General features: G+C 41.3%; 1 protein-coding gene across 1 annotated transcript in view; it reads left to right on the top strand.

Annotated features, from left to right (window-relative positions):
- The window catches only part of GRB10 (growth factor receptor bound protein 10), a gene marked incomplete at its 3' end in the record, with an annotated part of 106,804 nt that overhangs the window by 23,293 nt on the left and 67,771 nt on the right, over positions 1–15,740 (top strand). The gene's annotated exons all lie outside the window — the stretch shown is intronic.

Below are 15,740 nucleotides of genomic sequence, written 5' to 3'. Positions count from 1 at the left end.
AGGAGGACAGCTGAAGAAATAATTTTTTGTCACAACTGTCCTTCGAGCTACGGATGGAGATGATGAAGAACTTGTGGTGCATCTCAGGTCTTGTAGCCCAAACTGGTTCTGGGAGTGGGGAGGAGTGAAGTCCTGAAATTGAATCCAACATTTGTAATGTTAAAGTTGCATTTAAAAAAATAGCTTAGCTTCTGTAATTCAGCAGGACCATACAAAACATGAAAGTTAAAATAAATCTTAAAAGTCTTTTTTTGACCGTTTCTGTCAGTTCAGATGCCTAAAGAAGACAGTTACTGTTATAGCAGGGACTTTTTTTTTTTGTTTTACTTTGAAATTATTAGTAATAGAGAGTGCCATCTTAATCAGTGAACCCCTTACCTTCAGGGTTCCCCATGGCTTAATTTGGAGCCAACTCCTTGAAGGTCATCTTCAAATGTTGTTTCTTCAGTGCAGCAAGGAATAGTAATGCAGTCAGCACAAGGCTGTTGAAACAAAAAAGGTCATGAATGTATTACTTAAAATATTTGCCAAATACGACATTCTTAACTTTTCCTTTAAAAACCAGCTTCTTTTGTTTGCCAAAGGCAGCAAGACTGGAATTTCATGACTTGCAGATCCTCAAGACTATTTAAGTTTCACAAACAAGTCCCAGAATGTAATAGGGAATGTATTTTAATTTACTTCCCTCACCATGCCCCAAGTCTTCAGTTTGTTAAAGCTTTGCTTTCAATTGAAAATAGAAACTAACAGGTTGCCATGTTATCCAGTCTAAAACTTCTGCAAGCATAGGCAGTATGTTGTGTCATGCTTGCATGGATACAGTGGAGTTTTTAGAAATTCCGTTTTTCATTCTCTTTAGAATGATACTGTTAATTTCACCTGCCTTGGGATGCACAAATCCTGGAGCAGATCTATATAGGTGACTTTTTCTGAGGCTATTTTATATATTCCTGTCATGGTTTAAGCCCAGCCGTAAATCAGAACCACACAGTCTCTCTCTCACTTCCCCCCTTCCCCCACCTGCTCCTGGAGGGATGGGAAGGAGAATTGAAAGACTGTAACTCCCATGGGTTGAGATAAGAACAGTCCAGTAACTAAGGTATAACACAAACCACTGCTGCTGCCACCAATAATAATAATGATAAGGGAAATAACAAGGGAAGAGTATACAACCGCTCACCACCCGCCAACCAATACCCCACCCGACCAAACAGTGATCTAGCCCTTCCAGGTAACTGCCCCCAGTTTCTATAGTGGGCATGGCGTGCTGTGATATGGAATACCTCTTTGGCTAGTTTGGGTCAGGTGTCCTGTTTCTGCTTCCTCCCGGCTTCCCCTTCTCCCTGGCAGAGCATGAGACTCACAAAGTCCTTGGTCAGACTAAACATTACTGAGCAGCAACTGAAAACATCGGTGTTATCAGAGCTGTTCCCAGGCTGAAAGTCAGAAGCACAGCACTGCACCACCTACTAAGAAGGAGAAAAATGACTGCTACTGCTGAACCCAGGACAAGTCCCCTTTAATCAAGGGATTTTTTTGGGGGGACACATCCTGAGTGGTCTTAATTTATGTGTATGTGCAACTGCTGCTTATGAAGTTTGAACGCTTATTGAAGAGACAGGTAATGCTGCATTTTGATGGCAAAATGCCAACTTTGCAGCCTGGTATTTTCCTACTTTCTCTTTAGATGTTTTTTTCCTCTGTCAATATTGTAGTATTGCAGAGGGATTCATACAGTGTCACCTGATTTGTGGCTCTCCCTCAGCCAGTTTGAGACAAAAATCTGTATGTGAAATAGTCCAAATTAATTTACAAAATAGCTCTCTTTAAAGAGAATGCCTTGCGGGCACTGGCAGTTTGATGCCTGTTTCTAAAGGAAGACCTAGTTAACATTTTTCCCAGTACTTTCTGAAGTAAGGATCGCTTTTGCACCCACAAATTGTTTGAGATTTTTTCCTATATCAGCTGAGTGACAGCAATTTCTAAAGTCCCGCATTTCTAAAATCCAGCATTTCTAAAGTCTGTCTGATTTTTTTTGTTGAGGTAGGTATTTAGTGCATTATTAATCTTGCCTACCCCTGTGACCATGAAATGCTGCATATGTTAGCAGCATGAATTAAGAGCTGAAACCCGAATGCCTAGAGGTGGGCTTCAATACTGCACTTGGCTGTAGCACTTCCGTCTTTTTGCAGTGTTGAAGGGAGGCAATGTGCCTTACAGGCATGATACCTGCTTCTTTGGTATCTTTTTGAAAACGGAAGGGACCATAAGCATGATGTTATATTGTGTTTTGTGTGTTTGTTCTGTCCAGGTGTGAGCATCTATACTCTTTCGCAGCTTATGAAATATGATGTCCGAGAACTTGAAAGTACAAGTGTTTTAAGAGCTGTGATATATTTCAGTAACTGATTTATGAATAGTACATAGAAAAATATAACATGAAGAGCTTCAGAGGGAGTTGTGACATGGTCTGAACTAACTCCCATGCAGTCTTATTAGTCACAGAATAAAGAGACTAGATTATTAACATAAAGTGGGGGTTTAAATTCTGTTGCAGCTGTTTGCTTTGCCTTTTTACTCTTACACTAAACTCTGTTATCCATTACTTTCTATTAAAGTTTTACTGGCACTGGCACTGATGAAAAACTTAGAGTAAATCTGTATCCAAAAGCAACTTGCAGGGCCACTGTTTGCATATAATAAATGAATCTGTTTGGTGATATGACTTGATTACATTGATGATAAAGATCCTTGCAACAGGCTATGGCAAATTTTGCTTCCAGTTGCAGACAGCTTGCTGACTTCAGTTTATACCTACTAGCACATCTAAAGCTTTTGTTCCCGTGTTTTGCAAGACAAAGAAAACGGACAGGCTTGCAACAAAACTGGTTTAATACATATTTATCATGAGCAGAAATTGTGGAAGGGTTAGAGTTGGCTAAAATATTTCATGTATTAGGTGCTCCCTGTCTTTTTAGTGTACTGTGCCTTAAACTGCAGCTGAACTTCCAGCAACCATACCTACTGTGTCATTTTATGTATACACTTCCTATTCATACTTGACCACATTGCTCAGTCTGCACAGCAGATTTGCCAGTTTCTGTTGAACATTAACTTATAGCCCTTGGCTTTTCACTGGGAGAGCTTTGGTACAAGCACTTGCAATTCTGAACCTGGACTGCTTTCCACAGCCTATAAAAATGGTGATTAGCTTCCTCCCAGGCATCTGAATCCCTTCAACACAAACTGGAAAAAGAGCATTCAAGTGGAGACTGAGATATCCCTGCCAACTGTCCCTGCGTGAATAAGCTCTTTCTTGTGAAGGGTATTTCAAGTGCATGTTTCCTGCTGAATCACTCTTTTTTACACAAGCAGATGCTTTATAACTGTTCAGCTTTTTATTTTAGAAGAATATCTTGTAAAGATTGAGGAGTAGAGAATACCTTTTATAAAGTGAGGGGTCTTCAAAATAGGCAGGTTTCATATGAAACAGATGTAAGAAGTTGAGTGCAGATGGAATAGTATTTTTTCCTAGAAATAGTTCAATAACTGCTTATGTGTAGGTATGCTTGATAAGCTTGCTTTCTTTAACAAGAAGTATTTTTCTCTACACCATGAATTAGCATTCACTTTTCAGTGATGCTGGTACTTGGGCAAATTTCGTAAAGCTACTGAACAGAGAGCAGGAACTAGGATTTCTTACCTCTATTCCCCAAAAGCTACTTCATAAATTGAATGTGATAGGAAAGAGCAAGCTTCATTCAGCTAAAGAATACTAATATCCACTGATGTAAAGGAGTAGATAGACTTCAGCTACCTATAGAAATTACAGAAAGTTAACAACAGCCAGTTAGGATTTGGCATTTAATAAACAGCAAGTCAAGTATCTCTCCAGCAGTCCCTCCAGAAGCTGTAGTTAAGCCTCTAGGCTTAGAGAACAAAAATACATCTGAACTATGTGGCATTTTCTAAAGTGTTAAGGAAGGAGGTGAAGAAACAATCAATAAAATTATTTACCATCTGTAAAAACACCAAGAAGGAAGTGAGAGCATCCTTAGGATGGGACAGGTAATGTTATTATTCTGGTTTTTAACCCTTCAGGAGTGGAGTGTAAAGGTGGAGGAAACTGCAGCCTCCTCAGCCGTGTCTCACTTAGCAAAACATTCAGCACTCACAAACGTTTAATAATTTGCAATGAGAGGTTCTTTGCAGTATGTGGCCTGCGGCATTTGTATTCTGCCCAGTAGCAAGGGGCAGAGCTGGGAAGCACAGTGGTGGTTTTAGTGAAATGCCTGCATTCATGTGGAGATGCCATTTTGAGGCCTTCTATAGAAGTGATGGGCTTCAGCACTTGTTCTTCCTGTCCCATTCCAAAGGATTCTGCTGGTTCTTCTCTCTTCCAGGCACCCTGGCATTGCAGCCTCTGTTCCTCTTGGTTGAGTGCACTGCTCTGCAGTGCCACCAAAGTCAATCTTGAATGTGTCGCAGCTGTAAGACAAGTTCTACGGACTTTTCCTGTGTTGCCTAGGAGTGGCCTTGACATATGATAGCAAAATATACTGTGCCACAGAAAACTGTAAGCCAAACAGAATTTGTTTACTCTCGGACTTCAGAGGGGTTTAACCTGCCAGTGATGCTACCACGGTTTCTTGTCTTGCTCAGTACTTCTGGGTTTTTCTTCATTGAAGCATGTTTCAGAGCTCATTTTTCAACTTGTATTTCTATCAAGCAGCAAATAGTGCCAGCTGTAGTCCTGCCCATGAAGTTTATGGGCAGTACCTTTCATGGTACTTGATGTGTACTTTTTGAGAATGTGGAGCTACTTCTTATTCAAGATTTTGAAGCCAGGCATGAATAAGATGCATTTTGTCACCTTGTCTTTCAGTGGAAGTATTAGACATGCAACTCTGTCACTTTCTCTGTGTGGGTACTTGTGGGATGATTTGCATTGTCTGTACAAATGTGTTTTGCACATGTAGTACCTCTGGCTCCATTGCCAGGTGGCCTTGGCAGCAGGAAGAAAATGGTGCTATGAGTTGTTTTAGGCAGCAGTTGTCCTTTGTCAACATCCAGCTCATGCTTTGGCCTTTCCTAGTTGGTCATGGTAGGAAGTTGTGCCTGTAGTAAGATGATGAAGATGCTGTGGTTGTGGATCAGTTGGCATTGGGTTTCCTGCCTGTATGTACAGGCCACTTGTTCCCACTGAAACTGGAGGGATCCAGAGTAACTACCAACTTGCATTGCACTGCAGCCTCCTCTTCAGGTAGGTGCTGTCCTGTACCTTGCTAGTAATTAACACATTAACTTTTATAGAGATGGTTAATGTCAGCAGTGGTGGAAACTTCTCTAGCACACTGCCTGGGTCCAAAAATTGCAAGTCTATGTAAATACAGACAGACTTTTGAATGAGTATGGGCTTAAATGAAGTATTACGATGCCTAAGAAAAATAATCTTGTATAGCACTTTCCTCCACCACTATTATTATTACTACCACTTGCTTTTAATATATTTTGTTTTGTATCTGTCCCAGGATAGGCATAAGAGGTTGAGGCGATTTTGTTATTCGTTCTATAGTTAAGGAAGGATGTATTTAGTAACAGCTGGTGCTATTAGTGATATGCTGCAGTTGTGGAATTAGACTGGGATGAGTTGGTTATTTGGTGTATCAGAACTAACCCATGTTTTGGAAGAATCCAGCTGGTACTGAATTGAAAATGCAGAGTGAAAAACAGATAGTCTTGTTTGCATTGCAGAGACAATACTGCCAGACATTCATGAATTCTCATGCTTTGTATAAATGTTGTTGTCATTGTCCAGCCTTAGGAAAAAAACCACCATTAGTGCCAAAAAGATTTACACTGACTACCCTTACGCAGTGAGCAGAGCCCCCGCTTCCTGCCTAGCTCATTACAGTACCTTTGTCTTGTTTTGGAGAAGGCTTCCATTGTATTTAGTGATGAATCTTGTTAGCACAGCTACTAGGAGGGCACCCATAATAGCTGTGTAGAAGTTTAACTTCCCTCATTATATTAGTTCCCAAACCCTTGGGCTGACAGAACTCTGAAGAAAAGCAAAAAGAAAAGATGAAAGAGAAGACAAAGTAGGTTGGTGTTTAGTACAGATAATTTAAGAGATTTGCAGCAAGCTACAGGAAGACAAAATAGACAAACTGATTGAGTTTAGCAGGAAGGCTCTGTATATAATGAGGTTAATGGTGATTGAGTGAAATCAGTGAAATGAGAAGAAACAGACCAAAACTGGTTTAAAACATTGCATGCTCAGAGGAACATATTTGCAGGTGACTGGATTTTCTTTCTTTTTTTTTTTTTTTTTTTTATTGTTGGTTTTTATTTTCTTTCCCACATGTTAACTTTTTAGTATCAGTTTTGCAAATGTTAAGTTCTGGACACATTTAAAACTGTGTTCTTCTAATGCCACATGATATGAATAAAAAAGTTTGAATATCTCGTGGTGAACAAGCGTGGGATTTTGAGCCAGTTAAATCTCAGGATTCAATGAGTCCTTTGGGAAAATTTCTCTGGTGGGATTCAGTACAGGGAAGGAACCCTCTGTCTTGGTTGTGTAGGGTGTAGTGTGGTTTGCCTTGGGCCCTTTATTCATTGGAAGTTTTACAAGTGGAGATGTAGAAAAAAATAGAGAATTTTAGAGTAAGCCTGAATAAAAAGTATTACAATATTAAATATTAATCTTCCTTATTTATGTAACTGTCAAAGTAAATTTGAATCATGTTTTCTTCTGTGGCCTGTGGAAAAATGGTTATTACCAGGTTTGCAGTGAACTTGTCATGTTGGGAAGGACATGGTTGCTGAAGCCGAGTGGCTGCATTGAAAGAGCAGGTGGGGTTGGGTTCCTTGCTTGAGATAGTTCATGACACACCATACCCATCCCTTGAGGACTGAGGCTGTATGTGGGTGTATGACATCTGAGACAAAGGGGGGTTTTTTTTTCATACTGAAGATAGAGGGATTGTGTGCCTCCACCTTCTCTTTCAAGATTTGTATCTCCAGTTATCCCGGGGAGGGGTGGGAGGAGATTCACGAGGTGTGATTTAGAGTAGATTAGAAGACTAAGGTGTGATTAGAAGCTAGTTTCTTGTTGCTATTGTTCAGTTCTTGTCCAGGGCATTAGGAGGGGGAGGCATAAACTGGATGGTGCAATTCTGTTGTTTCTTTCCAGATCCTCAGAGCAAGAGCGTTTGTCCCTCACCCTTTAATGTCTTACTGGAGAACAAGTTAGGTTAGTACTAGTATAAGCCTAAAGTGGTGACTTCAAGAAACTCACCGCAAATGAGATACGGAGAGGGAGATGCGGTGAAATAAACTGTAAAGTCAAATGTAGTTTTAAATTAAATTTTGTCCTCAGTACTAAGGGATGGGCCAGGCTGGATGGGGCTTTGAGCAACCTGGTCTAGTGGAAGATGGCCTTGCCTGTGACAGGGGGTTGGAACTAGGTGATCTTTAATGTCCCTTCCAACCCAAACCAGTCTATGATTTCCTCCTACCACTGAAGCTGAGCTGCCTGTCAAAAAGAACACATTTTGCTTTGGCTAGGTGTAATGCAAGAGGTGTAGCATAGGGATGCCCTCTCTTCTTGTCTGGGGGTGTGCACTCTTGGGCATCTTGTATCAAACTTTGTGCTGCAGATATCACACCATTATGGGTGGAGTGAAACAGTGCACTTTGGGGGTGGTCAGCAAGGCGCTGTTAGGTGCACAAGGGCATCACTGCCCTTTCCGAGTGCCTGCTCTGTCAACAGGAGGCAAGTGTGTTTGTTTACTGCTGGCACACTGCCCCGGAGGTATATCGGCTCAGCGAGGAGGTGATGTCACCGGCGGCACACATACTTTGTGCTGGTGCGGCTACTCCGGTTGTGTCGGGGCGGCTGGCTGCCTGCCGAGCGCCTGGCTGCTGGCAGCCTGATGCAACAGCCTCGCCGGAGACTGCCCACGAGGAACAGCACCTTGCATGGGCTGAGAGAGGCCTCCCGGAGGAGGACAACCTGCAAGCCCTGTTGTGGAGACAGTGTTGTCCAGGCTTTTCATTCCTGGGGCTTGAGCTTGTGAGTCTCCAATGCTCCTACTGGAAATGGCATGCTTAGGGAAACTCAGATGCCAGAGGGAAACCAGTGTCTCCGCATCTGCTCATGATGAGGTGTTTCTCCCAGGTACCTGAGCTCATTTCTTCTGTGCTTGTCTCATGTCTTTTGTGAGCAAAAAAAGCCCCGAATCCTGCGGGTATTGCACTCTCTCCTCTGTAAATGTATTTACTCAGCAGCTTGCACCATCCGCATCCTTTGTGTAAGCAGGTTGCTAAAGCAGCCAAATGTAATAGATTTCACTGTTTTAAAATTGCTTTGTATACTTACTTGTTTACTGTCCAGCAGGTATGGGGAGATGTGTGGTCTGGGGTTGTCCTCTGCCTCCTAGGTGGCTCATTTCTTCCATTTGAGCTAATGGTCATAATTGAGCTTACTGATCTGAAATGCCCTCTTCTAACTTAATCAATACAAGTTAACCCTAAGATACTGGGATGAGCTCATGTTTTCTGGCATAACTTTATTGCCTTTATGTTTTCTTTTATAATCTGACTAAATTGGTTCTGTCAAGATGTAAGAGAGCAGAAGGATGAAAATTAATACTTATCAGCAAAGGCTCTTGATAGCTTCTGGATGACATTTTTAATGTGGCTGAGTTGAATTCTTGCCTGTGCTGCTCCACCAGCTTCCTGCACATCCTTGGGTTTTGCTTATTTTTTCTCCTGTTAGGGGACATGTTTTAAGTGTATTTAGCTTTATGTAAGGATCTTTTGAACCTTTCAGTGGAGGTGTTATACCCAAATGTCAAAACATGGCTGTGGGCACTTAAATAGTCTCAGTACTAATGAGCTTTCCAGCTAAGAAAGTTGATTTATTAGGTAGCCTAGTTCTTAATCATGCCATAACAATGACAGTTGTTCAGTGAAAACAGTGATTCTGCAGCATCAGAATATTAACTTCAAATTCTGACACCTTAACCAAAATCAAATACAAAATTTCAAAGGCAGTTTGACATGTAAAGGGGAAGGGTATGTTTAGAGATGGAAACAATCCATGCTCACTGCAGCTGTACTGCCTGTTATGAAATACTGCTCGGAAGATTATTTTCAAAAGTAAGTATCTCTAATTTTTGAGATAAAAGTACAATGTCACTGTTCAAGGTCAGCTTTAATGGAGAGAGAACTGCCTTTCAGTATCTGATTACATGGAAAGCTCTAGGGTACTAATGGGGCTTTATGACTGCTGTGTTCTAGTCTGAAATAAAGCTATTTTGCTTATTCGGACACTTGAGAGTGTCACCTATAAATAGATCAGAAATTGCCATTCATCTGCAACGCATGTAATGTTTGAAACTACTGTGACTGATGGGGGGGCCTATGTTCTTTTTAAAATCTGTCTGCTTTGATAAATTCTGTATGAAGAGCACAGTGTTACTGAATGTCTCTGCGCTTTCTGAAGGCAACTGGAGGTGAAAGCCCCCCTTGCTTATGAAACTGGTTTCCAAGAGTGTGGTAGCAGTGGTGTGGCAAACAAAGGGAGAGGCAGTTGTAATGCTGGAGACTGCTCCCTGAATTCTTGAGATTGGCTGGATTTGAACTTCACAAGAAACCTTTTAAGAGCCTTAGTTCACCAGTACATTTAGTGATTCTGGGACTAGATATCCCCCCCACCCCTTGCAATGAAATCCATTTAACTCCTTCAGATAAAGCCCTAGTTACTCCAACTCCCATTTAAAGTATAGGGAACTGATTTGTGTCCTGTCTCTGATGAGCCATGCACCTTTGATCTGTCTTGTAATGGCAGATAATTTCTAATAGCTGACACAATGCAGACCTCTTGTCTGCAAACAATTCTGAGAGACGTGTGTTCAATTTTTTAGGCTTTTGTTTTTCCCTGACCTTCGAGGTTGTATTTTTGGTGTCTGTCAAAGTAGTGAGAGGGTGGAGAACAGGCAGTACAGCTCTTGGTTTCCTTCCATTGTTTGTCCTAATGATAAAAGTGTCCTAACCTTTTGTTTCTGTCTCTTTCCAGTGCTTCAGGTGGGGCAGAATATAAGTTAATTTTGCGTTTTATGAGCTACATCCTCTAAATAAAGCTTTTATCATCTTAGGAGTGAATGCAGAAATTCACTTTGCTCTTCTTCTAAAAAATAAAAATCATTAAATAACCAAGCAATGTCTAAATCCTTAACATTTCCAGGGATAAGAAACAGAACAAGGGTGAGGTAAGACTTGTTTGCAAGAGTAAAATGAGATGTATTTGCGATACAGCAATTGTCCTGGCAAAGGCTTCTGTTGCTTTTAGGATTCCTTATGATTCAACAACTTGGTGCCCTTCCTTTTCCGTTGTTAGCTGGCCTTAATTAGAGGAAGAATTATTAATGCTGACCAAATGTTGGCTTTGTGCTTAAAAATCAAATGGATATTGAAAGTTGGCTAACACTATTACAGCAAATTTAGGTTAAGCAGTCTGAGCAAGTGTAGAATTAGTTTAAGGTTTTAGTATCATTTTCTGCACATTAGAACAATTTTCAGGAGCTTACGTACTAGAAAACCGGGATTATCGCATAAAGATGTAACACATCTTACAGCTGAGAGGAAAATGCCCAATTCAAGTTACAGCTTAAACATCATCTTTCTTAGAAATCCCTTTTCTAATCTGTTTGTGAAAAAGACTGGTTCTGCCAGGTGACTGGGAAGGTGAGGACTGTGGATTTTAAGGTTTTTCCAGCGTAGGAACGTGTGTCCTTTAGTCAAGACAAACAAGTTGCACTGGAATGTGCTCATGGTCTGTATCAGCAAGTATAGCTTAACTTAGTTATGTCAAGAAGAATATATACTGTGGTGTATGCACAAAAAACCCCAAAAAGGATCTCACCGGAAATACCTAGCTGATAAATTTCTGTGGTGTGGGGTGAATATGAAAGTAGGCTTTCTTTGGGGCAGTCTTGTGCTTAAGTATCAACATGATTTTCTATGTTTAAAAAATGATTAAAGGCTCATGACTGAAGTCAGGCTTAAGCAGCAAGAATAGAGTAAAATGGCATAGGGTTTGATTACAGCAATGTGCTGCTTCTTTCTGTAAGCCCTGCACCTCTGCAGGGTGTACTGCGTGTACCCGCAGCCAGGCCTTGTTGAAGTCAATTCAAAGGCAATGAGTGACCTCGGACAGGCTGCCTGCGTTCCTGCCAGCAGGGTCTTTGTTGGGGGGACAGTTCCTTTTCACTCATTTTGAAAGTTGAACAAACCTCCAAAGGCTGTGCTGTGGGGTTTTGCAGAGACTTAGGCTCATACACAAACGAGCGATTGCGAAGTATAGCAGTCATATAGCCTTCCAGTACCTAAATGGGGCCTACAGGAAATCTGGAGAGGGACTTTTTACAAGGGCGTGTAGTGATAGGAGAAGGGGGAATGGCTTTAAACTGAAAGAGCGTAGATTTAGATTAGATATTGGCAAGAAATTCTTTCCTGTGAGGGTGGTGAGGCACTGGAACAGGTTGCCCAGAGAAGATGTGGATGCCCAGTCCCTGGCAGTGTTCAAGGCCAGGCTGAAAGAGCTTTGAGCAACCTGGTCTAGCAGGAGGTGTCCCTGCCCATGCCAGGGGGATTGGAAGTGGATGATCTTTAAGGTCCCTTCCAGTCCAAACCAGTCTATGATTCTGTATGATTAATGATGGCAGCAGCAGACCTGACTCCCATGTGCTGTTATGTTCCATGCTCTCTGTACCCTAGGCAGCTATAAGCTGCTCAGAATAACTAGACTCACCTGACGTTTTGATGAAACTGGGCCCCAGAAATCATTGCAGGATGCTGCGAAGTGGATGCTGCTAAGTGTATGTTGCTTCATATGAGCATGGAGAAGAACCAGTGGGCTCTCCATGACCTCCTCCCTGCCCCCCCAGCATGAGTTACAAAGTACCTAATGGGTTTGGCGTATGTGCCAGTGCAGAGTGGGGCAAAGAGTTAGAAGTGCTTGTTCAACAGATCAGCTGTTAAAGGGCATGAAACAAACCACTGTAGATGTCTGTCTACATTTTCCCCATCAGCAAAATGAGGATACTGCTGTTGCAAAACTTCTGTCAAGTATGTGGTTGACATCTGCTTCATAGAGTGCATGCTATTTTTGAAGATGATGTTCCACTTTGTTCATGGTATTAAGTTAAGAGCCAGTCCTGAAGAGATGAAATCCAGACTGAAATGTGAACATATGTGAGATTATATCCTAATGCATAGGGTAAACCATAGACTGTTACTTTGACATTGTGGGTAGCCTTTCTGTAGATTGACTTGTTTGTATGCAGTGTGTGACACAAAGTGGTGAAAGATAATGCAGCTTCTAAGTACTGTAAGTGTTCTTTGATTTAGGGTGCATAATTCTTGACTAGCAGCAGAATGTAGCAGGGTCAGTGAATTAAGCTGAAGGGTAATTCAAGCTTTCTCTTTGTGCATACAGGGGTTGAAATTGAAGTTGGGAACAGTGACCAGCCTTGCAAGTTGACCTTAGAACATTTACTAGAAAGGAAGAATAAAGGGAGCATTAAATGAGGTATAACAAGATAAGGGAAAGCCATTTGAGGCATAAAGCATGGTGAAAAGCCATGGAGTTTTAGATTGTTTTAGTATGTAGCTGAAGTGAAACTACTGAAAGAGATGTAATTAATTTTCATTACTGTAGGAGCCGAGATGTCTCCTAATACAGTGTTTATGTTTGTGGTAATATCTTTCCACCATTGTGTATCTCTGTAAACCTGTTTAAAAAACCTGACCAAACAAAGCAAAACGAAAAAACCTCTCAACCCTCCCTCTGAATGGCAGCAGGGCTGAGCTGTTTGGGCCAGGATACATGTCTCCTGCTGTGTTAGGCTGGTGAAATACAAAACAGAGAGATCTCTTTTTGAAGAGCAAGTTTAGAGATGAATCTGACAGATTGCTGGCTCCAAGGCAAATTGAGACTATTGGGGAGAAATTTGTTGAAGTCATGGCTCGGGTGAATGCTTCCTTTCTTACAGTGAGGGTGTTTGAGCAGTAAGACTTGGTGATCGTGGTGCTGATGACTTCGCCCTGAAAAAAGATGTCTTTTCAAGTAGGCTGTTCTCAGACCATTTACATTCCCCAGAGTCTGGTGTCTCCCAAGGGTTTGGTGGCACGGCTGTGCTGGCACACTTCCTAATGTACTTGTAATGGCAAAACCCCACTTTCTCTGAAGGAAGCTTATTCTGGTTTGACAAGTGAAATGAAATGCAGCAGTAAAAGCATTCTTAGACACTTATACTGGGCTAGAAATACGGTTATTTTAACAGGAAAAACAGTTGAAATGTGGAGTCATTTCTACTGAACTGGTTGTGAGCAACTTTTCCTTGTATTTCAGGCGAACTTGCAGACTTATACAGAGTGAGGGCTGTGAATTCAACAGCAAGAGGTTAACACTGATTGTTGTGTGTGTCTCAGCTCCAGCCTGAAATTAGTCCTTTTGATGTTTGTGCCATACAAATACAGAAGAAGGCTCAGTTCCCATCCTCCCCCTACCCCAGTCGGATACAAAAGGGATAAAGAAGAAATGCTTTTGTCCTATTAAGTTGGTGGCTTCAAATCTGTGGGGTGGAAGAGAGATTTTTGGTGCCATGGGTTAAATAGCTTTTTAATAGACTTGGAAGAAAGTTAAGGGTTAATCTATTCCCGGACCTTTTATGGATATAGTATTACCAATGTAGGTTTGTAGTTACTTTACAGTATTTGCTATGTGTAATGGGCCTTTTAATATAGATACAGTTGCCCTGAAAAAATGCTGCTGTTTGGCATACCTCACTTTATTCACTGACCTGATGTACGCAGTGAGAGTGCTTTTCACTCAGTAGTGAATGCCTCCCTGAAAAACATCGGTCAAAATACTTGATGTGTCTCATGCAGGCATCTAGATTACTTCAAGACCCATTTTATTGAGAGCATGTGGGAAGAAAGAATCTTCTAGTGCATCCTCAGTTTTGAGACAGACAGCCTATCTAATGAGGGCAGAATTCAGGGGTGTTGTTGACAGAGTGGACACTACAGAGGTTAATATGTTAAAAAAGAGTGTAAGTGGCTGTCAGTGAAATGGGTACCCACTGTGGTAAGAGGAGAAGGCAGTGGGGGTCTGACATTTATTTGAATCAAGTACAAAAGAAAGCGTTGCTCTTCAGCTGATGCAAGATAACTCTCAAAATTAGTTCACTGAAAGTTGAAAGAAAGCCCATATGGGCTGTCCACTCTGGAGGACTGTTGGGGATGGAGAAGACTTTGAAGTGGGTTCTGGTGCTTTACGTAGTGCAGGAGCTCGTAGTGCAGGTCTTTCCTGTTCTGGGGTTTTATCCGTTTTATGATTATGCACCTAAACGTTCTTAACTCTAAATATATCGGCAAACAGAAGAAACCAGCTGAGAGAGTTGGGGCTGTTCAGCCTGGAGAAGACTCTGGTGAGACCTTACTGTCGCCTTTCAGTTCTTAAAATGGGCCTGCAAGAAAGATGGGGAGAGACTTTTTAGCAGAGGCTGTTGTGACGGGACAGGGGGTGATGGTTTTAAGCTGAAAGGGGAAATTCAGGCTGGATGTGAGGAAAAAATTTTTTAAAATGAGAGTGGTAAAAAACACTGGCACAGGTTGCCCAGAGAGGCGGTGGATGCACCGTCCCTGGAGACGTACAAGACAAGGCTGGATGTGGTTCTGGGCAACCTAATCTAGTTGAAGACGTCCCTGCTTATAGCAAGGGATTGGGCTAGATGGGGTTTGAAGGTCTCTTCCAACCCAAACTAGTCTATGATTTGTTTATTTTTTACTGCTAAAACTTCAAAATATTTTTAGGTAAGTTCTGATGTTATGCTGCAGCTGCTGTGGCTTGTGCTTTAAGTTGTGTATTTTTCAAATAAGGAAACAAAATCTCTAGGCTTGTTTGTTTCCCTAGGTCCTCAGGTTCATCTAAGAAAAGATTGAGGAACATAGAAGAAAATATGTTGTCATTCCTAAGAAAATTCTTTTGGATTTTTTTAAGAGGAGTAAACCAGCAGAAGATAATATTGTACAGTTGCATTATTTATGGTGCCTGTAGCTTTGAAAAAATCCTGCAGTGCCAAGACTGCCCCAAAATGAACTGGAATGGTACACTTCTGTAACCCTGATTTCTTACATTGTCTATAAATCTCAGATATACTAAGCTTGGGGCTTGTGTTAAGTTCACATGAAAAGAGGAAGGAGGAAAAAAATGAGTTTCATAGCTAATAAAGGAAGCAAAATCTGTAGAAAAATAGCTCTCTTGTTATTTGATGTCAGTTCTGCACTAAAATATTTCACCACAGTGCAGCCTTGTAACAATAAACCTCAGTCATCAGTGTCCTGGAACTTACCTGTCTATGATAAGCAGTACAGTATTTATTTCTGCCTTTATGTAAACACTGTGCTGCAAGTTTTTCTTGACAGCACTTCAGTATGGGAAGCTGTGTCATGTAAGGATACTTTAGAAATGCATCATTTCAGAGCAGCTGACATTCTTGCATTGAGGATGAAGAAGGTTACGGCACTTTTATTAGAGCCAAGAAGCTTCAAGGGGAAGATCAATCTGAATTTGTTAATTTGTGTAAGTCTCTTTGTGCCTATTAAAAGAGAAAGATTTTTTTCAAGCTAGTTGTATTTTCAGCTAAAAAAAAAAAAGAAAAAGA

This window comes from Psittacula echo, assembly GCF_963264785.1.
Source record: "Psittacula echo genome assembly, chromosome: 2".
Taxonomy (NCBI): domain Eukaryota; kingdom Metazoa; phylum Chordata; class Aves; order Psittaciformes; family Psittacidae; genus Psittacula; species Psittacula echo.
Note: the sequence above shows the minus strand (reverse complement) of the source record. Positions and strands in the feature narration are given on the sequence as shown.